Source organism: Hyperolius riggenbachi, chromosome 6 (genome assembly GCF_040937935.1).
Source record: "Hyperolius riggenbachi isolate aHypRig1 chromosome 6, aHypRig1.pri, whole genome shotgun sequence".
Taxonomy (NCBI): domain Eukaryota; kingdom Metazoa; phylum Chordata; class Amphibia; order Anura; family Hyperoliidae; genus Hyperolius; species Hyperolius riggenbachi.
In genome coordinates this window covers 170,826,246-170,849,022 of record NC_090651.1, presented here as the reverse complement: position 1 = coordinate 170,849,022, position 22,777 = coordinate 170,826,246, and the positions used below count along the sequence as shown (strand labels likewise).

The 22,777-nt window shown below is 45.2% G+C and overlaps 1 protein-coding gene across 1 annotated transcript in view; it reads left to right on the top strand.

The window, feature by feature from the left end:
• Positions 1 to 22,777, top strand: part of XPNPEP3 (X-prolyl aminopeptidase 3) — a 196,406-nt gene that overhangs the window by 152,700 nt on the left and 20,929 nt on the right. The window lies entirely within an intron of this gene.

Sequence of the window (22,777 nt, the reverse complement as noted above, 5' to 3'; positions counted from 1 at the left end):
CATTACCTCCCACACTCCCCAATTTTTATTTTTATTTTTGTAATTAAAAAAAAAAAATACAATAAAAAAAAAAAACATAAATAGTTACCTTAGGGACTGAACTTTTTAAATATTTATGTCAAGAGGGTATAACACTGTTACTTTATAAACTGCGGGCTTGTAATTAGGGGTGGATGCAAAACTGAAAAAAATGCACCTTTATTTCCAAATAAAATATTGTCGCCAAACATTGTGATAGGGACATAATTTAAATGGTTTTATAACCGGGACAAATGGGTTAATACATTTCATGGGTTTTAATTACAGTAGCATGCTTTATTTAAAAACTATAATGGCCGAAAACTGAAAAATAATAATTTTTTCCCACATTTTTACCGGGATAAATGGGTTAATACATTTCATGGGTTTTAATTACAGTAGCATGCTTTATTTAAAAACTATAATGGCCGAAAACTGAAAAATAATAATTTTTTCCCACATTTTTTCCTATTTCCCCATTAAAACACATTTAGAATAAAATAATTCTTGGCATAATGTCCCACCTAAAGAAAGCCTAATTGGTGGCGAAAAAAACAAGATATAGTTCATTTCATTGGGATAAGTAATGATAAAGTTATAGACGAATGAATGGAAGGAGCGCTGAAAGGTGAAAATTGCTCTGGTGGTCAGGGGGTAAAACCCCTCAGTGGTGAAGTGGTTAAACTGACACTGTAACCAAATGTAATTTTTTTTTGTAAAGAAAGTTTCAGTAGCTAGACACTCGGTATTCAAATTTTGGTCATGTGGCCATGTGTAAGTGGGACAGTGCTGAGCCAAAGTGATTTAAGGTGGCTTCAGCCACTTGGCTATTTGTCAATATTGTTCAGTCATGTCACTCTCATGTTCAGTACCCATGAAAAGGTGTGTGTGGGTGATGGGAAAAGTAAAATAATTAATGGGAATGTGTTTTAAAGCACTACAGTGACAAACTTAAAATTGGATTCAGACAGTTGACCGCAGTTTTCATTGAAAAGAAGGACAAGTCTTGCTGACACTGTAGATTACTGAGATCTTTATGAGAACAATATTAGGAATTGGCATCTGCTACCACTCATGCCTTATTTTAACCTTAGACTTAAGGCCTGTACCCACTATGCGATTTCCAGTGTTTTTTCTGACGACCGGGGATTTATTTATTTTAGCAATCATTTCCGCAGTCTTATGACAAGGGTACAGGTGTGCGATTATACGAACATTTGGGGACAAAGATCATCTCAACGAATCAGCTCTTTAAAGGACAACTGTAACAAGAGGTATATGGAGGCAACCATATGTATTTCCTTTAAAACAATACAAATTTCCTGGCTGTTCTGATGATCCTCTGCCTCTAATTCTTTTAGCCATAGACCCTGAACAAGCACACAGCAGATGTTTCTGACATTATTGTCAGATCTGACAAGATTGGCTACATGCTTATTTCTGGTGTTATTCAGACACTGCAGGAAAGACACTACAGCATCACAGGAAAGATATTGCAGTTTTAGAGCAGGTGCGGAGATGAGCAAAAAAAAAAAAAAAATTGATTAGAGAGATGGAAGGTCACCAAGAAAGGTTAGATATACTGACCTTATTTAGTGTGGAGAAAAGACACCTTAGGGGAGATCTAAAGAGCAATATAAAATCTTGGCGGGTGAGCTTTTTGTCCTTTGGCTTTAAAGGGACTCCGAGCAGTGCAGAAACTATGGAAAGATGCACATCATTTTAAAGCTCTCTTTCTCCTCTTTCCAATGATATATAAACCGCCACCCTACGCCTTTTAGTTTTCGCTATTTTCGCGATTGAAATTGCCGCGGCCGCGATTTCGATCGCGAAAATAGAGAAAACTAAAAGGCGTAGGGCAACGATTTAGGTGTCGTCAGAAAGAGGAGAAAGAGAGCTTTAAAATGATATCCATCTTTCCATAGTTATATTGTATTACACAGGCCGACTTTTTGTCAAAGTCAGCAGCTGCATTCAGCAGAATGGAGCTGCTGACACTGGGGAAAGTGTCGTCCTGTGTAATACAATATAACTATGGCTTGATGGATATCATTTTAAAGCTCTCTTTCTCCTCTTTCTGACGACACCCAAATCGTGGGTGCCGCGGCAATTTCAATCGCGAAAATAGCAAAAACTAAAAGGCGTAGGGTAGCGGTTTATATATCATTGGAAAGAGGAGAAATAGAGCTTTAAAATGATATGCATCTTTCCATAGTTTCTGCACTGCTCGGAGTCCCTTTAAAAAAGGACTAGGGGACATGATCATGGAGGAAAAACGTTTAATAAGAATAAATGCCATTTATTTAGGAAAGAGTTCTTTACAGTCAGTGATTAAAATGTGGAATGTATTGCCACAGGAAGTAGTTATGGCAAATTATATATTTGCTGTATACTATATCTGTTTAAAAGACAACTGAAGTGAGAAGAATATGGAGGCTGCTATATTTATTTGCTTTTAAACAATACCAGTTGCGTGGCAGCCCTGCTGATCTATTTGGCTGCAGTAGTGTTTGAATAACACCTGAGACAAGCATGTGGCTAATCTTGTCAGATCTGACAATAATGTCAAAAACACCTGATCTGTTGCATGCTTGTTCAGGGTCTATGGCTAAAAGTATTAGAGGCAGAGGATCAGCAGGATCGCCAGGCAATTGGTATTGTTTAAAAGGAAATTAATATGTCAGCCTCCATATACCTCTCATTACAGTTGTCCTTTAAGGGAGCTTAGATGCTTTCCTTGCATTGAATGAAATCCATGGCTATAATTACTAGGTAACGCCCGGTGGTGTTGATCCAGGGATTTATCTGATTGCCATCTGGAGTCGAAGGATTTTTTTTGCCCTTTTGGGGCTAATTGGACCATGCCTTGTAAGGGTTTTTCACCTTTCTCTGGATCAACAGGGATATGTGAAGGTGCAGGTTGGTGTTGAATTTTATTTTCTGGTTGAATTCGATGGATGTACAGTGCTGCCCATAATTATTCAAACCCCTAGCAAATTTTGGCTTAAAGTTACTTTTATTCAACCAGCAAGTAATTTTTTTGATGGGAAATTACATAGATGTCTCCCAAAAGATTAGACTATGTACAAGAGGCATTATTGTGGAATAAAAAAATTCTCAACTTTTATTTACATTTTAGCAAAACTTGTCCAATCCAAAATTATTCATACCCTTCACAAACTGTCACAGTCTGTGGGAAAATCCAAAGTTCTATACCATTCCAAATAGTCCAAGCTGTTCTAAAGCATCCTACTTACCCTGATTAATTGGGAACAGCTGTTTTAATCAGCTCAGCAGGTGAAAAACAGCAGCTCTCTGCAGTTGGTTTGTGGACAGTTATGGCTAAGACAAAGGAGCTCAGTGAGGACCTGCGGCTGCGCATTGTGGCTGCTCACAAGTCAGCAAAGGGCTACAAGGCCATTTCTAAATGTTTTCAAGTTCCAGTATCTACAGTGCAAAGTATTATTAAAAAATACAAGATGTTTTGCATTGTGGGAAATCTCAGAGGACGTGGTCGGAAGCCAAAAGTGACACCTGTGCTGGCCAGGAGGATTGTGAGAGAGGTGAAAAAGAATCCAAGGATCACCACCAAGGCCATCCTGGGCTTTGCTGGTGGCAATGTCTCAAGGCAGACAATCCAACGGACACTGCACACTGCTGGGTTCCACGGATGCAGACCAAGGAGGACGCCACTTCTCCAGATAAGGCACACAAAAGCTTGCATGGCCTTTGCAAATGTTTATCTGGACAAAGAAGAGGACTTCTGGCCTTCTGTGTTATGGTCAGATGAAACAAAAATTGAATTGTTTGGTCACAATGATATTTCCTTCATTTGGCGTAAAAATAGAGAAGCCTTCAACCCAAAGAACACCATCCCCTGTCAAACATGGTGGTGGGAACCTAATGCTTTGGGGGTGTTTTTAAGCCAATGGACCAGGGAACTTAATCACAGTAAACTGCACCATGAAAAAAGAGCAATACATGATACTTTTCAATGAAAACATCAGGCAGTCTGCAGAGAAACTTGGCCTTGGACACTAGTGGACATTTCAGCATGACAGTGACCCAAAACACACAGCAAAAGTGGTGAAGAAATGGTTAGCAGACAAAAACATTAATGTTTTGGAGTGGCCCAGTCAGAGTCCTGACTTGAATCCAATTGAGAATCTGTGGAGGGAGCTAAAGATCAGGGTGATGGCAAGATGACCCTGCAACCTGAAAGATTTGGAGCTCATTGCTAAAGATGAATGGGCAAAAATACCCGTGGCGACATGAAAAAAGCTGGTCTACAATTATAGGAAGCATTTAATTGCTATAATAGGCTTTTCTATTGATTATTGAGAAGGGTATGAATAATTTTGGACTGGACACTTTTTGATCAAATGTAAATAAAAGATGAGTTTTTTTTGTTTTTTTGCCACAATAATGCCTCTGGTACATCGTCTTATTATCTTTTTGAAGACACCTATGTAATTTCCCATCAAAAAATTACTTACTGGTTGAATAAAAGTAACTAAGTCAAAATTTGCCAGGGGTATGAATAATTATGGGCAGCACTGTATGTCTTTTTTTCAACCTAAATAAATATGTAACTATGTACTGCAGCCAAATAGGCCAGCAGGGCTGCCATGCAACTGGTATTGTTTAAATGGAGATAAATATGGCATACTCCATAGTCTTCTCACTTCAGTTGTCCTTTAAGATCCCCGACGACTCGCGCATAGTACCGCGATCGCTTGACTTCCCATTCACAACTGTTGTGTGCCGTTGCGTGTACCTGCGGGTAGGAAGACGGATCGGGGGAACCTTGTTCATCTGGAGGGCTTGCTGTTCCCCAATCCATCTTCTGGTGAGTATTCACCATTAGAACCACCCACATCTTTTTCCAAGTTGAATATGTTTTGCATAAGGTAGGGCAACAAATATAAGACAAACATCTGTTCCTGATTTTACCACTTTTAATAAAGCTATGCATTTTGAACTCTGCAATGTTGTGGGCACTTTCCAACATTTAGTATGATCTACTCTTCACTTCTATAGAAGATTATAGAGTCAGTATTAAGAAGGGACATCTGGGCTGTATGAACAATATTATAGAAGATCATACGATCAAAGAAGAGTTTGAGAAGTACTTAAAGCAAGGGTCCCAAACTCGCGGCCCGTGGGCCATTTGCGGCCCTCGATACAATATTTTGTGGCCCTCGCCAGCAAAAGCTTCCTTATAGTTCGCTTCAGTGCTCCCAAGTAATCCGCCGCATCCTCACCGCTAAACAAGGGCTGCAGAGCCCCCAAATCGCCCGGGGGGCAATCCGCAGGCATTTCCTGAAAGGGGCAGAGCTTTCAGCTTCAGCTCTGCCCCTCCTGACGTCAATCGCGGCGCATCGCCGCCTCTGCCCGCCCCTCTCACTCTTCCTTCACAGAGAGGGGCGGGGAGAGGCGGCAATGCGCTGCGATTGACGTCAGGAGGGGAAGGGACACAGCGGATTACTTGTAATGGGAGCACTGAAGCGAACTATAAGGTAAAATAGGCAAAATAGTTTGCTTCAGTGTGAATTTGATTTTGAAATAAAAATCAATGCAAGGGAGGGGGATAGCTGCTGATTGACTTTTTTTGTGAAATACCTTATGCGGCCCAGCCTCATCCTGACTTTGCCTCCTGCGGCCCCCAGGTAAATTGAGTTTGAGACCCCTGACTTAAAGTGATCCCGAGCCGAAGCTCAGGATCAGAATCAGATAGGTACGTTAAAGAGAACCCGAGGTGACATATAATCCTATTAGGACCCAGAGTGCACAATGACATGCCTCTGGGTCATTGTACCGCCGCTGCCAGCCCATCCTGTGCTGCACCCCCTTAAAAGATCGCCAGGCTAGTGACAATCTGCTCGTCACTAGATGGCTTTATTTATGTGAGGCTGTCAGTCAGTCTTGTAGCATCTCCGGCTGGATTCCAGGCTCCCCCCCCCCCCTTACCGCTCCCCGCCTCTGTTAGCTTACACCAATAGGAAGCCAAGCAGCGACTCAGGAAGTACTTCAGGGAAGCCTCAGGATCCTATTGAAGCTTCCTTCGCTGATGTGAAGCCCTCCCCCCTTTGCAAAGTGCGACCCCCCCCCCCTTCACATCGGGGCCCTGCAGCTCTTCTTCCTGAAGCGGGGCCGCACGACCCCACTCACTTGCTCGTTCGCCCACTCATGCGTAGTACCATGGAGCTTGCAGCTCCGGCTTACTGCGTTTGTGCGGTCAGGCCAGGTCGGCTATTACGCAGCCACGCTGGAGGAAGAAGAGCTGCACGTCTTTGATATGATTAGCAAAAATAGATGGTTGCTATCTTCTGGAGGAACTTCAGAGCAGGGGGGGAAGCCTCAATAGGATCCTGATGCTTCCCTTTCTTTAGGTAAGTATCTAATTTTGTACCCGGGCGTTGGCTCGGGATACTCTTTAACCTAGGGTTTTTACTTCAGTATTTCAGCTCACATATTTTCTATGGATCCCCAGAAGGTATCTGCCATTTTAAACTGGCCTGCTTCAGTTGACAAGTAAAGTAAGTTCCATTATCGATAAACCCCTTTATCTTATCTTTTGTGACACTCTTTAAACTGGCAGAGTTCCGGTAGATTAGCGTACAGCCCACGTTTTCCCATTGTTTAAAAAGGGCAAAAATCAGATCCGGGAAATTATAGACCGGTAAGCTTAACATCAGTTGTGTGCAAACTATTTGAGGGGTTACTAAGAGATACTATACAATACTTTATAGTAGAAAATAGTCTTATTTCTTAGCATCTGCATGGGTTTACTAAAGACAGGTCCTGTTTGACTAAAATGCTCAGCTTTTATGAGGTAGTGAACGCTAATCTGGATATTGGGAATGCTTTAGATGGGACTGCTACTGAGCGCGCCCAGCCGGGCTGCAGCTCTCTTAAGCTGCTCCAGACCTTGTCTCAGATTTCTACACCTTTAAACCTATTTGTGCTGAAACTGGACTCAAAATACAGAGGAATTCCACCCACCACGACCAAGGCTACAACTACAACCAACCAGAACAATCGGATTACTTTGGATGGCAGAGATTTAAACTGGATTGAAATCCTCCATGAAGCTTACCATTCCTGAACACACCAAGCCTTCTAACAGCTGACCTGAAACAAGACCCTCAACCTCTCTGAAGACTTGATTGCCTGTGATTGCCCTCACTCCACCCTGTGAGTAATCCTTTATTCATTATCCAAGGCATATGCACCAAGTGACAATTTTCCACATTTATGTTATCATTTATCATCTAACTCTAAAACAAGGAACTTTACTTAAAATAAATCTATGATCCAACTCTGTGTAGGAATGAAAGGAGTTTGCACAGATCCCCTTTGATCTCAGCAGGACTCCAGAAGTACAAGCTATCTGAACAAGTCTATTGTCTCTAATGTCAACATACAAATACTCATCAAAGGATCTTCTCTCTGCCTGCCCTCCCAAGGAACAATTGCAAATTAACACCTCACTAGCTCTCCTCTTAAAATCCTTTGGGATACTCAGGAAATGCAGAAGGGGGCGGAGAGGTAGTGCATCCAAAAATAAACACCAGGGAAGCAACACCAGGCAAAGGATAACAAGTTTGACAGTGAAGTCTAATAAACATCCCCAGCAAAGCTCAATCACAGCCACACTCTGCAATGCCAGATCGATAAATAATAAGACTGCAACTATACATGACCTAATAGAGCTCTCTGATTTGACCTTTTTGACAGAGACCTGGCTTGGGAAGCATGCAGGCCCAACTCTTGAAGCAACCTTGCCGACCAATTATTCAGTCTTGCACTGTGAGAGGCAAGTCCGCAAGGGTGGGGGGATTGCCATATGCTTCAGATCCTCTTTGAACATAAGGCCCCTGCCCATAGGCCCCACCGAAACCTTTGAATGTCTTGCAGCTCAACTGTCAGCAGAAGTAAACATCAACATATTGCTCATATACCGCCCCCCAAAAAATGGTCCAGCCTTTCTTAAGGAAATATCTGAACTCTTATCCTGCGTAACAGTGGAACACCCTAGATGGATCATCCTGGGAGACTTCAATGCATGGGTGGATGATCACGACTCCCAGCTAGGAAGTGAACTACTTCTCATAATGAGTGAACTGGGTCTCTCTCAGGCTGTCAACTTCCCCACCCACACGAAAGGGCACACCCTGGATCTTATATTTCATTCCGGACTTTTAATATCACACATGGATATAAACCCAGTGGTATGGTCAGACCACCACACCATCCACTTCTCTCTGACAGCACCAGCGATAAAACACAGAGGGAAAGAACTCATAAAATACCGTTCACTGAAAGATGTCTCACCCCAGCACGTTCAGAATATCCTCAACTTCGACGCATTAACCAATCATTGCGCAGACCCAGACTCCATGGTCCTGATATACAACCATGCAGTGTCATCTGCCTATGACGCCCTCGCTCCAGTTCGCATCAAACGATCTACACCACTTCACCATGCACGGTGGTTTGACAGCTCACTAAAGGACATAAAGAAAGAAGTGCGCAGACTAGAAAGGAAGTGGCGAAAATCTCAGAATTCAAAAGATAAACACACCCTTGTCTCTCACCTGGAAAGCTACCAAAATGCGATCACCAAGAAAAAATCCTCCTACCTATCACAGGAGATCGCAAAGGCCGCCAACAGACCAGCCCAACTATTCCGCACAGTTGATAGACTATGTAATCCATCCTGTCTAAAACCCACTATAACTCCCTCAAAGGAGCTATGTGAGAAATTTGCTTGCTACTTTGCTGACAAAGTATCTTCTATTCGGTCTCTCATTCAGTCCACAGCACCCAAGACTCATGCAACTAATGGAAATAGCTGCAAAAACAACCTAACACCCTGGACTGACTTCAAAAGTATTAGTGAGGAAGAGATCTCAGACATCCTCTGTCGTCTCCGCCAGACAACCTGCGACCTGGACCCTGGACCAACTAAACATATGCTGAAATGCCCTGACCTGCTTGGTCCAGCATTTCACAAAATAGTAAATTGCTCTCTGCAAGCAGGGAGGTTTCCTACCTCTCTAAAAGAAGGAATCATCAAGCCCCTTCTTAAAAAACCTTCCATGGATCCAGATGCTATGAGCAGCTACAGACCTGTCTCCAACCTCCCCTTCTTAGGTAAAGTTATTGAAAAGGCTGTCTATCTGCAACTTGAAACCAGGCTGTCAGTAAACAACATCCTGGACCCTCTACAATCTGGCTTTAAGAAACACCACAGCTGTGAAACAGCCCTCATCCAAGTCTGCAACGATCTGCTCATGGCAAGGGACAGAGGGGAATGCTCCATCCTAATCCTGTTGGATCTCTCAGCGGCTTTTGATACAGTTGACCATGAAATCCTGCTTAACAGACTGCAGGAGTACTGCGGCATCAGTGGATCAGTCCTCCAGTGGTTCAGATCATTCCTGACTGACAGAACACAGAGAGTATCCCTAGGACCTATAATGTCCAAACCTGCACCTCTACAATTCGGAGTGCCACAAGGATCAATCCTATCCCCTCTGCTGTTTGCAATCTACATGTTGCCACTCGGTACACTTATCCAACGACATGGCCTGACGTACCACTGCTACGCCGATGACACACAGCTATACCTGTCCTTCAAACCTGGTGGAACAGACCCTACCCCAAAAATAAACTCTTGCTTAGCTGAGCTTCAGGCATGGATGAATGATAACTGGTTGAAACTGAATGCTGACAAAACTGAGGTCCTGTTTGTCCAAAGCCAGTGCTCGCCATCAAAACAGCTCTATCCTAAAGCAACACCAATCAGGATTGGGAATTCAGACAAACAGCTCCAACCTTGTGCGCAGCCTTGGCGTACTAATCGATGGGGAATTGAGTTTCAGAAACCAAATTTCATCTGTAGTTAAATCTTCCTTCTTTCATCTGAAGAACATTGCAAAGATTAAACATCTGATTCCCCCAGAGGATCTTCCAACCCTAGTCCACGCTTTCATCACATCACGGCTGGACTACTGCAATGCCCTTTATGCTGGCCTCCCCAAAAAGGACCTGCGTCGCCTGCAATTAGTGCAGAATGCTGCTGCCAGATTGCTAACAAACCAGCCTCGCCACTGTCACATTACACCGATCCTTCGCTCACTGCACTGGCTACCAGTAGAATGGAGAATACTCTTCAAGATTGGACTGCTGACATTCAAATCCCTGCACAATCTGGGCCCTGGATACATGAAGGACTTGCTGAAGCTGCACCACACCTCTCACAACCTCAGATCAGCAAGTTCTATAAACTTGGTCACTCCCAGAGTGCACCTCAAAAAATCTGGAGACAGAGCCTTCTGTCATGCTGCCCCTACTCTTTGGAACTCCCTACCACACCCAGTAAAGACAGCACCATCCCTGGAGCTATTCAAATCCAGACTGAAAAGCCACCTGTTTAGCCTGGCATTTACAGATTTATAAAATTCTTCCTCTGTACCACGATGGTCGGAGCCATGCTTATGCGCTTTGAGTCCCACGGGAGAAAAGCGCTTTACAAATGTTATTTGTTATTTGTTGTTGATATACTTGGACTATGAAAAGGTCTTCGACACTGTTCCCCACAAAAATCTGGTTGAGGATGCAAGGACTGGGGAAGAGTCTGTGTGCATGGATAGGGAACTGGCTAATTGACAGAAAACAAAGAGTTGTGGTAAATGGATCTTATTCAAAATCAGAATCAGCTTTATTCGCCAAGTACGTCAACTGACGCACCCGGAATTTTTTGTGGTACACACGGCAGGAGTATGCAGATACAGATTTTACACAGATGTGAGACGGGGCTAAAAAAAAGACTGCAAACATCAAACAGATTACAAGGGGGGGGGGGGGGAGGGTGAGGGTGGAACATAGTTGGGCAGTAGTGCAGCGTCAGTGCACGGCTAGGGGGGCTTTGCAGGGGTGGTAGCTCGAGTTCAGTAGGAGAACAGCTTGGGGAAAGAAAGTGTTCAAATGTCTGGTGGTCTTGGTGAGGATCGATCTGTAGCGGCGTCCCAGAGGCAGACGGTCGAAGTATCGGCTGCCAGGGTGAGTAGGGTCGTTCAGTATTCTGTTTGCCCTAGACCACAGTCTGGAGGTATGTAGGAGATCCAGAGGTGGAAGGGGGGACCCGATGATCCTCTCAGCGGCATTGATTACTCTCTGGAGCTTAAGTCTGTCGCTCGCAGTAGCGCCAGCGTACCAAACAACAATAGAGGAGCAGAGGATAGACTCCACGGTTGCGGTGTAAAAGGTGATCATCAGTTCCCGCGGCATCCCGAATTTCCTCAGCTGCTTCAGAAAGAACAGCCTCTGCTGAGCCCTCTTCTGGGCCTTGGAGGTGTTTTCAGCCCACCTAAGGTCTTTCGTGATGGTGGCACCCAGGAAACGGACGCTCGACTCCCTGGCGACTTCGATGCCTTCAATGAAGACCGGGTGGAGCGGGTGAGGGCGCCTTCTGAAGTCCACTATAAGCTCAACTGTTTTTGTAGCGTTGAGTACCAGTTGATTGTCTTTGCACCACCTGCAGATGCGTGCGATCTCCTCCCTGTACGCGTGTTCGCCGTCGCTGCCTATGAGCCCAAGTATGGTGGTGTCGTCCGCGAATTTTATGACCTTGACAGAGTCAGCGGAAGAGGTGAACCTGTTCGTGTAGAGGGAAAACAGGATAGGTGTCAGTACACACCCCTGCGGGGCTCCTGTGTTTGTGGTTCTATCCTGTGACGAGCAGTTGCCGAGCCTCACTCGTGTCCTGTCTGTGGGAGACTGTTAGCAGTGGGGTCCCACAGGGGTCAGCATTGGGCCCAGTGCTCTTCAATTTATTTATTAATTATCTAGTAGATGCAGTAGAAAGCAATGTTGCTATTTTTGCAGATGATACAAAATTGTGAAGACTCATCAGCTCTCACTCTCAGAAAGATAGTGACATATTGCAACAGGATCTGGATAGGATGGCTATATGGGCACATGAATGGCAGATGAAATTCAATGTTGAAAAATGTCATGCATTTTGGTTGTACCAATGGTCTAACACCATACAAAATAAACTGGATACAGTTGGGGTTACCAAACTTGAAGGACTTAAGAGTACTCATCGACAAAAAATTAAATATCTAAAAATTTGATGTCTCCGCCGCCATCACTGCTTCAGTTTGACGCATTTGCTTGCACTAATTGCAAAAGAACACTCTGTTGTTCTAAACGACGCCATCTGTCTGGGTAATACTTGGCAGGGTTTGCCCCTTCACCACGCTGTGTTGAACTATCTGATATGCTTCATACTATTTGCATTTGATTATCCCAAGGACTTTTTACATGCAATGTGCCCACAAAGGGGTATTTGACTCAGATTGCCCATATATGCTGCATCTCTATAGGCATAGAGGTTAAGATTTTATCCTGATCTTTACATATGTTTGTATTCAAATGTGGACATTGCTGTATTTATGTACCTGTACCTTATATTGTATTTTATACACGATTTTGATTGTATAGTCCGTGTTATATCTTTTGTACAATATACTCACTTTTTGCAACCAAAATTGCATGGTGTGCGTATCTCATCCTATACTATAAAACCCCTGTGTCGCTGTGTCCAGCTGTCCCTGTGTCCCTGTTTTTTGCTACTGCGCACATGCGCAGTAACGGACAGATGAACGGGACCAGAGAGCGAGGCGGGCGAGGCACGCGCGCGGCGGTTGCGTGCCCGCACTGGCAGCGGCAGGAAAAAGACCTAGAGCCCGTTTTTAAACGGTCTTGGGTCTACTAGTTGTGTGTGTGTATGTATATATATATATATATATATATATATATATATATATATATATATATATATATATATATATATATAACATCTCTAGTAAGGCCACATCTGGAATATGGCATTCAGTGCTGGGGACCACATTACAGGGAGTGCAGAATTATTAGGCAAATGAGTATTTTGACCACATCATCCTCTTTATGCATGTTGTCTTACTCCCAGCTGTATAGGCTTGAAAGCCTACTACCAATTAAGCATATTAGGTGATGTGCTTCTCTGTAATGAGAAGGGGTGTGGTCGAATGACATCAACAACCTATATCAGGTGTGCATAATTATTAGGCAACTTTCTTTTCCTTTGGCAAAATGGGTCAAAAGAAGGACAAATATAGTGAGATATATTGCAAAGGGATGCAGCACTCTTAAAATTGCAAAGCCTCTGAAGCGTGATCATCGAACAATCAAGCGTTTCATTCAAAATAGACAGATTGGCCTCAATTCACTAAGATCATGCTGGTGATAATAATGCAAGAGGAAACTTACCACCACACATCGATCTGTATTTTCAGTGCTAATTCACTAAAGAAGCTTGCCTTATTCAGGTGTAGAGATAAGTTTGCACAGTGAGAGTGTTGTCTTATCACTTCAGTCCTTAAGTTAACTCTTCTGTAGTTATTTTCACATGCAGTTAATTAACAGTCTGTGTTTAACTTTAGAATTCTGTAGTTCTTTTAAGGATTGAAATGTTAACTTTAGAGATTTCCCCTAATTTAAAGACAGAAGAGTTAACTTTAGGTTTGCCTGAGATAAACTCATGGGCGTCCGCAGAAAATTTTCCAGGGGGGGGGCAAAAAGTGGGGAGCAAAAAGCGGGGCGGCGCGCGTAGCAAATCTGGGTTGGTGTTGTGTGGCGCGCGTAGCGCGCCAAAAAGTGGAGCTACGTCATGCCGAAAAATGGGTGTGGTCATGAACCAGAATGTGGGTGTGGTCGTGGGTGGAGACAAGTTTACATGAACTAAGCAATGGTGGGACATTAGATTAGGACAGTGTTGGCGAACCTTTTGGAGGTCGAGTGTCCAAACTGCAAAGTCACTTTACTATCACAAAGTGCCAACAGCAATTTAAACTAAATACAAACGTTTTAACTCATACATGAACATTATGGAAAATTAAGTTGAAAATAAACTGTGAAGATAAACAATTTCATCCATCGTACTCCTGAAAAAATTATTCATTTTTTTTAGAACCTCCCAGTTTCATTTTCTGTTTTAAAAAGCGGAAAAAGTAGGTTTAATGCTATTGTCTCATATGATGATGATTCAGCTTTTTCCATAGTCTCGCAGTTAGCAATCATGTGACCCCCAACAAGACAAATTCAGCAATCATGAGGCCCCCCCCCAATCAAGACAAATTCAGCAATCATGAGGCCCCCAACATGACCAACTCAGCAATCATGAGGCCCCCAACAAGACAAATTCAGCAATCATGAGGCCCCCAACAAGACAAATTCAGCAATCATGAGGCCCCCAACAAGACAAATTCAGCAATCTTGAGGCCCCCAGCAAATCATGAGGCCTCCAACAAGACAAAGTCAGTAACCATGAGGCCCGCAACAAGACAAATTCAGCAGTCATGAGGCACATAAATAGACAGCTTTTCACATAAATAGGCAGAATGCCCCCTTAATATGTAGACACCTCTCACCTGGCAGCAGTTCCCCAAAATACACTCAATCTGACAGCAGTGGTTCCCCAAAAATAGGTAGCCCCAGGTCTATAGGTGTCCCCAGAACTGGTAGCCAGGGGTAGAGATGTCCCCAGAACAGGTAGCCAGGGGTATATGTGCCCAGTATATGTAGGCAGGGGTATATGTGCCCAGTATATGTAGGCAGGGGTATATGTCCCCAGTATATGTAGGCAGGGGTATATGTCCCAGTATATGTAGGCAGGGGTATATGTCCCAGTATATGTAGCCAGGGGGATATGTCCCAGTATATGTAGCCAGGGGGATATGTCCCAGTATATGTAGGCAGGGGGTATATGTCCCAGTATATGTAGGCAGGGGGTATATGTCCCAGTATATATAGCCAGGGGGATATGTCCCAGTATATGTAGGCAGAGGTATATGTCCCCAGAAAAAGTAGCCAGGGGGATATGTCCCAGTATATGTAGACAGGGGTATATGTCCCAGTATATTTAGGCAGGGGTATATGTCCCAGTATATGTAGGCAGGGGTATATGTCCCAGTATATTTAGGCAGGGGTATATGTCCCAGTATATTTAGGCAGGGGGTATATGTCCCAGTATATGTAGCCAGGGGGATATGTCCCAGTATATGTAGCCAGGGGGATATGTCCCAGTATATGTAGGCAGGGGTATATGTCCCAGTATATGTAGCCAGGGGGGTATGTCCCAGTATATGTAGCCAGGGGGATATGTCCCAGTATATGTAGGCAGGGGGTAAATGTCCCAGTATATGTAGGCAGGGGGTATATGTCCCAGTATATGTAGGCAGGGGGTATATGTCCCAGTATATGTAGGCAGCGGGTATATGTCCCAGTATATGTAGGCAGGGGGATATGTCCCAGTATATGTAGCCAGGGGGATATGTCCCAGTATATGTAGGCAGGGGTATATGTCCCAGTATATGTAGGCAGGGGTATATGTCCCAGTATATGTAGCCAGAGGTATGTGTCCCAGTATATGTAGCCAGGGGTATGTGTCCCATTATATGTAGGCAGGGGGTATATGTCCCAGTATATGTAGGCAGGGGGTATATGTCCCAGTATATGTAGGCAGGGTGTATATGTCCCAGTATATGTAGCCAGGGGGATATGTCCCAGTATATGTAGGCAGGGGTATATGTCCCCAGAAAAAGTAGCCAGGGGTATATGTCCCAGTATATGTAGGCAGGGGTATATGTCCCAGTATATGTAGGCAGGGGTATATGTCCCCAGTATATGTAGGCAGGGGGTATATGTCCCAGTATATGTAGCCAGGGGGATATGTCCCAGTATATGTAGGCAGGGGTATATGTCCCAGTATATGTAGGCAGGGGGTATATGTAGGCAGGGGGATATGTCCCAGTATATGTAGCCAGGGGGATATGTCCCAGTATATGTAGGCAGGGGTATATGTCCCAGTATATGTAGGCAGGGGTATATGTCCCAGTATATGTAGCCAGGGGGATATGTCCCAGTATATGTAGCCAGGGGGATATGTCCCAGTATATGTAGCCAGGGGGATATGTCCCAGTATATGTAGGCAGGGGGTATATGTCCCCAGAAAAAGTGGCCATGTGTGCCCCAGCAGGAGGGGAGCAGCGCAGAGAAGAGGGAGAGCTTTGGGCACTCACCTTAGGGGGCTCTCCCTCCCTCTCTCGCTCTCCCCTCCGGAGTCCGGAATGAAGTGGGCAGCGGGCGGAACTTACCTCCTCTCGTCGCACGCGCCGGATGGATTAGCCGCTAGTCTGGTCTGATCCAGACCAGAGTGCGGCACCAGAACTTCCGGCGCAGGAGCGAGACGAGGTAAGTTCCGCCCGCTGCCCAGCCGCTGCACACTTCATTCCGGAGGGGACAGCGAGGGAGAGAGAGCCCCCTAAGGTGAGGGGGGGGGGGAGAGACATCCGCCCTTCCCCACTGTACCCATAGCTCTCTCTCTTCTCTGCGCTGCTCCCCTCCTTCTGGCTGCACGGGCACGCGGCCAGGGGGGAGCAGCGGGCGGCCAGGCTCGGGCAGATGCCCGGTTTTGCCGTATGTGCGGACGCCCATGGATAAAGTCTAGTGAATGCGACATGCCTTATCACCATGGTGAAAACACTAGAAAACAGCTCAGAAATGTTAGCTAGTTAAGCCTTTTGGATGTAGCTGCTATGTCCGAAAGGCTGCTGCTGCGCACTCCCGCAGCCGATCGGACCCCTGCGCCACTGCCAGAGAGCCCGGAGATCAATGAATGGGAACACAGTTCCCATTCATTGATCTAAGTCCCCGTTAGAGACTGACAGCTTCTATGAGAAGCCGCAATCTTTCTGAAGAAAAAAAAAATTCACGTCCTCCCTTCACTTATTGTAAGCATGATCGATCACTTACAGGAAAAAAAGGTCTTGTGCCAAATATTTAAACTACATAACTACATCTGGCTGGATAGTGTAATGGTTGAGGGCTCTGCCTCTGACACAGGGGACCTGGGTTTGAATCTCGGCTCTGCCTGTTCAGTAAGCCAGCGCCTATTCAGCAGGAGACCTTGGGCAAGTCTCCCTAACACTGCTACTGCCTATAGAGTGCGTCCTAGTGGCTGCAGCTCTGGCGCTTTGAGTCCGCCAGGAGAAAAATGCGATATAAATGTTCTGTGTTTGTTTTGTTTGTGTTTGTACATCTACATACTTTTTTTTAATAAACACACAAACAATTACATTTAAAATTAACTGTTTACCTCCCACACTGCAAATAAATACCCCCCCCCCCCCCACCCCCCAAAAAAATTACAATTAAAAAAAAAACAGTTACCTAAGGGTCCGAACTTTTTTAATATGCATGTCAAGAGGGTATATTACTATTATTTTTTAAATTATAAGCTTGTAAATAGTGATGGACGCAAAACTGAAAAAATTCACCTTTATTTCCAAATAAAATATTGGTGCCATACATTGTGATAGGGACATAATTGAAATGGATGGTGTACATGGGAAAAAAGGGCAAACAAAATATGTGGGTATGTATTATTTTAAAGCCATAATGGCCGAAAACTGAGAAATATTTTTTTGCAATTTTTTTCTGAATATTCCTGTTAAAATGCATTTAGAAAAAAATAATTCTTAGCAAAATGTACCTCCAAAAGAATGCCTAATTGGTGGCGTAAAAAAACAAGATAAAGATCAATTCATTGTGATAAGTAGTGATAAAGTTATTGGCGAATGAATGGGAGGTGAAAACTGCTCCATAAGGTGAAAAAATACTGAAGGCTGAAGTGGTTAAAGAGTAACTTGGGCATTAAATACAAAATTTATTTTCTAGTGCAGGCTGTTACAATAGTCATAAAAAACACCACACAACCAGTATATGCTGTTCAACCACCTGTTATTTATTTATTTTTGTGAATAGTATTCCTTGAACGGGATTGGCCATAGGCCATACTTGTTACATATAATTAACTGCACATGGGTATCACTAAACGAGCATATGCCCTGACTTATCTCAGCTGAAAGTATCCGAGGCATTCACGCACGATACAAAATATTTGCAAGATTATGAAATATATACGGTATGTACCAAAATTGCACATGGGGAAAGATGGGCATGGTCAAACTTAGAAAACCATAAGGGCACCTATCATACCACTTACTACTCCATGCTCTCACCCTGCCCCACGTGCAAGCGGTAACAATAGTCAACAAACACTTAAAAGATGCACTCCCCTGCCCCCCTATGTCCCCCCGAAATCACAACACCATGCCCCAGATTTACACAAGTCTACTCAATGGTACACCTAAGGGGTCGTCACCCCAATAAGGCTAAGCCAGATCAATGTGGGTGGCACTTCAAAAATATATAATAATATACCAGCAGAGCCCAGATTCACTATGATGGCCTTGGTGGTGATCCTTGGATTCTTTTTCACCTCTCTCACTATTCTCCTGGCCAGCACAGGTGTCACTTTTGGCTTTCGACCACGTATTTCTGACATTTTCCACAGCGCGGAACATCTTGTATTTTTTAATAAAACTTTGCACTGTAGGGGGGGGGGGGGGGGCGGAGCCGAGCATGGCCGTGTGCGGACGTGAAGAAGAAGAGCTCCCGGCCACATGTAGCTTTTTAACACTCTACACACTCGATAATCTACACCTTCTCTACCTGGAGTGGTATGACAAATCGCCCCCGTGTCAAAGCATCTCGCAGCAAGACCCCTAGACGAGCCAGACAGTCACTGGACGACTCTTTCCCTCCTAGAGCCACCCGAAGCACGACATCCAAAATGGCGGACACTCCGGCCTCAGGTTCTTCTCCTGTAAGCTCTGCGGGCTCCCCTGGTTCCTTGGGGAAGGCTCGTGCAATGGAGGAGCTTTGGGCCTATCTGAGAGACATGCCCACAAAAGCTGACATGCAACAACAGACCGAGCGGATAGTCAGCTCCACAAAAGAACTACTAGCCAGTCTGAGAGCTGACATATCCTCTGCGACACAGCGGGTAAATAGCCTTGAAGCCGATGTGACAGCGCTCAAAACTGAGATAGCGGCCCTTAAAGAGAGCAGAGACAAGATGGAGCTCCGACAGAGCCAGTCGCGCTCCCAGATCGAGGATTTACAGAAAAGAAGCCGGAGAAATAACATAAGAGTGCGCGGCCTCCCCGAGGCCACCGGGGCCAACGATCTCCCGGCAACTCTTCAAGCCATCTTCAACGGCCTGCTCGACCGGCCAGAGGACACCACCATTAAATTGGACAGAGCCCACCGCGCTCTGCGATGCCTAAGGGTGCGGACCCTCCGAGGGACGTAAACTGCAGAGTCTACAATTTCCCCCTGAAGGATGCAATTATGTCAGCAGCTAGGACGGCGGGAACGTATGATTTCGACGGAGCCACCATATCTTTCTATCAAGATCTAGCACCATCTACTCTGGCGCAGAGACGAGCACTGAAACCTATCTTGCAGGCCACGCACCAGGCTGGAGCGGAATATAAGTGGGGTTTCCCATTCCAACTTTTCGTAACCCTGGGTTCCCGATCGGCCACTCTCAAGCACCCCAGAGACTTTACCGACTTTTTCAACACTCTTGGAATCGCAGCAGTCTCTGTACCTGAATGGGACCCAGACTCCCTAGAGTTTGCCCGTCCCCAACGTGAGCGGAGGCCGAGAGGTTCCCCTTCCAGGGATGCCTGAGGGAAGTATCTTAATCATCCCTATTGAGGTGACATTTAATTGTTGATGCAACAAGCCCGTTATGTGCCCCCCTTTTTTTTTTTGCCCACTGTATATTCGCAAGCTGGCTCTCCCTTCACCCTTTCATGCCCCTGTGGTGACTAAGGACTCCCCCTGACGCTGATGTTCCCAAAGGATCTATTAGTAACTATTGGGCTCATCCCTGGGCTGGTTGCATAAGTACTTTTCCTCCCCTGAGCAACCCACCGCACTTAATCCCGCGTGTGTCAAAGACGGAGGTGGTTCCGGGAGCACTGTCAGACCACTCTGCGGTCTCAGTATCACTTGACGTATTAGAAGGTAGACGAAGCCCATACACCTGGTGTTAGGCTTGGTGGGCTATTCTCCACCGTCAGCATGCAACACATAAGCTGACGTGAAGGAGGTACACACACCAGCACAAGGAATCAGGATATACCCAGTTTAGTGGAGGAGAGGACTGACTCCAATAGGAGATTGTGGCGCACAGAGCCGGTGCAGATCCGAACAGCCACAAACAATACTTTCGTGATAACGTCTCAGCGCAAAGTAGCGCTGAGCGCATAAACCAGGACTGAGGAGATCAGGACAGGTAGACAGAATGAACGCTTGCTAAACTAGCCACTACTTAGTGACAGCAAGCGTCCACAACAAGACAGACTGGAATGAGGCAGCCAATGCGTTGCAGCGATGGCGTGCCTCACAAAGACAGGACAGGATAGTCAGGAAATAGGAGGATCAAGATAGATAAACGTAACACAGACAAATATACAATAAGTATGTTTTCCTAGCGTATTACAATTACAGCTATCAATGAAACTATTTGTAACGTCTGACTAACATATGTATATATCGGCAATGAACTGATATATGACATAAGCAGGAACACTGACTAGGACTGGAGCAATACAGGGAACAGGACTCAGAAGGATTCGCTATCTCTTCGCAGAGATGAACGCAATCCACAAACAGAACCAGGAGCAGGATACTAACTCAGCACGGGTGATCACGATACGCGCAAACTACCAAAACGTGCTGGAAGGCTGACTAACTGAACACAGGATATAAACAGTTCGTGTACGTATATATCAGCGACACTGATGTATCAACGTAACACGAATACAAGGAAAATAACAAAATGTGCAAGTATGCGTATATATTGGCGATGAACCAATATATGACACAAGACAAGCAGAGTAACAACTTCTAGAACAAGAGCAGAACTAGGAGGACTCGCTGACCCCTTCGCAGGAGTCAGCGCAGTCCACACGGACTAGGAACGAGGTGGGGCACGAGCAGAGTAACAGACAGAATCTGAGACTATGGTAGCCCATGGAGCATTGCAGGAAGCAGTTCTTTATACGGAGGTCATCCAATGGGAGCAGACCTGCAGATTCCCACACAAGTGAATGGTAATTAATCACAGGCTGACAGCAGGAAAAGGCAGACAATGATATGCAGCCTGCAGGAAAGGGATTGCCACTCCATTGCAGCAGACAATGTTTGTTTTCACAAAAGCATATTAAACTGTCATTAACTTCAGAGCGACTGCAGATGGAATCAGCAACCAGTTTAAGTGCAAACCAAACTATGCAAGCAAATGCATGTAATGACATCAGAACTGCTTGGGTTGCAATACCACTGCAGCCAGCAGTAAACGCTGCAGAAGCGATCGTAACAGTACCCCCCCCCCCCCCTTAAACGCGGCCTCCGGACGCCTATAAAAACTGACATATTTCTCCTGAACCACCCAAACCAAAAAATCAGAAGTGGAAAATCCAGCAAACTGATCTGACTGATAATTCATGAAGGTCGGAACAGCCCGACAAAACCAAATTCCTGAATCAGTGTCACCAAAACTAGACCAATTGGAACCAGAACCTACCGAACCATGCCCGTCAGTACTACAAGCCTCAGTGTGATACCCATCAGAACCACGACTTCCAGAAAAAAGCCCCCAGAAACTCTCTGAGCGATACCCACCGCCTTCCAGGGACTGTCCAAAAACGCCAAAGCCTTTGCAATGCCCACCGGAACTGTCCTTACAACACAAAACCCCCTGTTGAACCAGTCCAAGGTACCAGGACAAGTTTCCTCAGAGATCTCCCAGAACACTTGGAAGCTCCAAAGAGATCCCCACAGGTCAGAACGCCCCTTAGGCTCACATGGAGAACTATCAAGAACCCCTATGGAACCCAGGGCAACTCCAGAGTCAGGGTCACAAGGACAAACATCAAGATCAGGGCTTTTAGGGACCAGAACCATCTCCGGGCATGCAGGCCAACCGGCAACATCAGAACATGTCTCCACTAGGGAAGCATGTGAGCACACTAACACAGACACACTTGGGCACTCTGCCATACGAAGCACATCTGGGCACACCGGCACAAGAGAAACCTCTGGGCATGTCAAGGAACTGCGAACCTCAAAGTCAGTCAAGACAGGACCGAAACCAGGACTGGGCAAAAAAAAATCATCATGACTAGACTTCACAGTTACTGGATTCTCACTAAAAACTGCAGGATCAGACTTAGATGTCGCTGATTCCAGCAAGGTTATTAAAGAGGAGCTGTTAGGTATAGGGTCTCAGAGAAAATAAACACATATATCAGTAGCTAAAGATTGGCTGTACTTACATTACATATGCATTTCACTGTCCACGTTTGGATTTCACAGAATTTGTATATAGTCAGAGGCGTAGCTATGGGTGGGCAAGGGGGTACATATGTCCCCGGGCGCAACACTGTAAGGGGGCGCAGAGCATGGCTACCGCACCCCCACGTCCATGAGAGGCGGCTCGCTGGCTGCCTAAAGTGCCCCTGCTTTTCTCCCTCCTCTGCAGAAGCGTTAACAGCAGCAGAATAAGGGTGTACATCTGGCTATCTGAATAACTTTTGACTCTACCCATGACCACATTCTGATGTGTGGTCCCGATCATTTTGTCCAGAGGGGGCGCTAAAACTGTCTTTGTCCCCGGGCACTGAAAACCCTAGCTACGCCTCTGTATATAGTATATGCAGAGAATGATGCTCCTGACAGCTCATGGCAGGTTCCATGTTTGTGAAGCCAAATGTGTCGTCATGTCCTG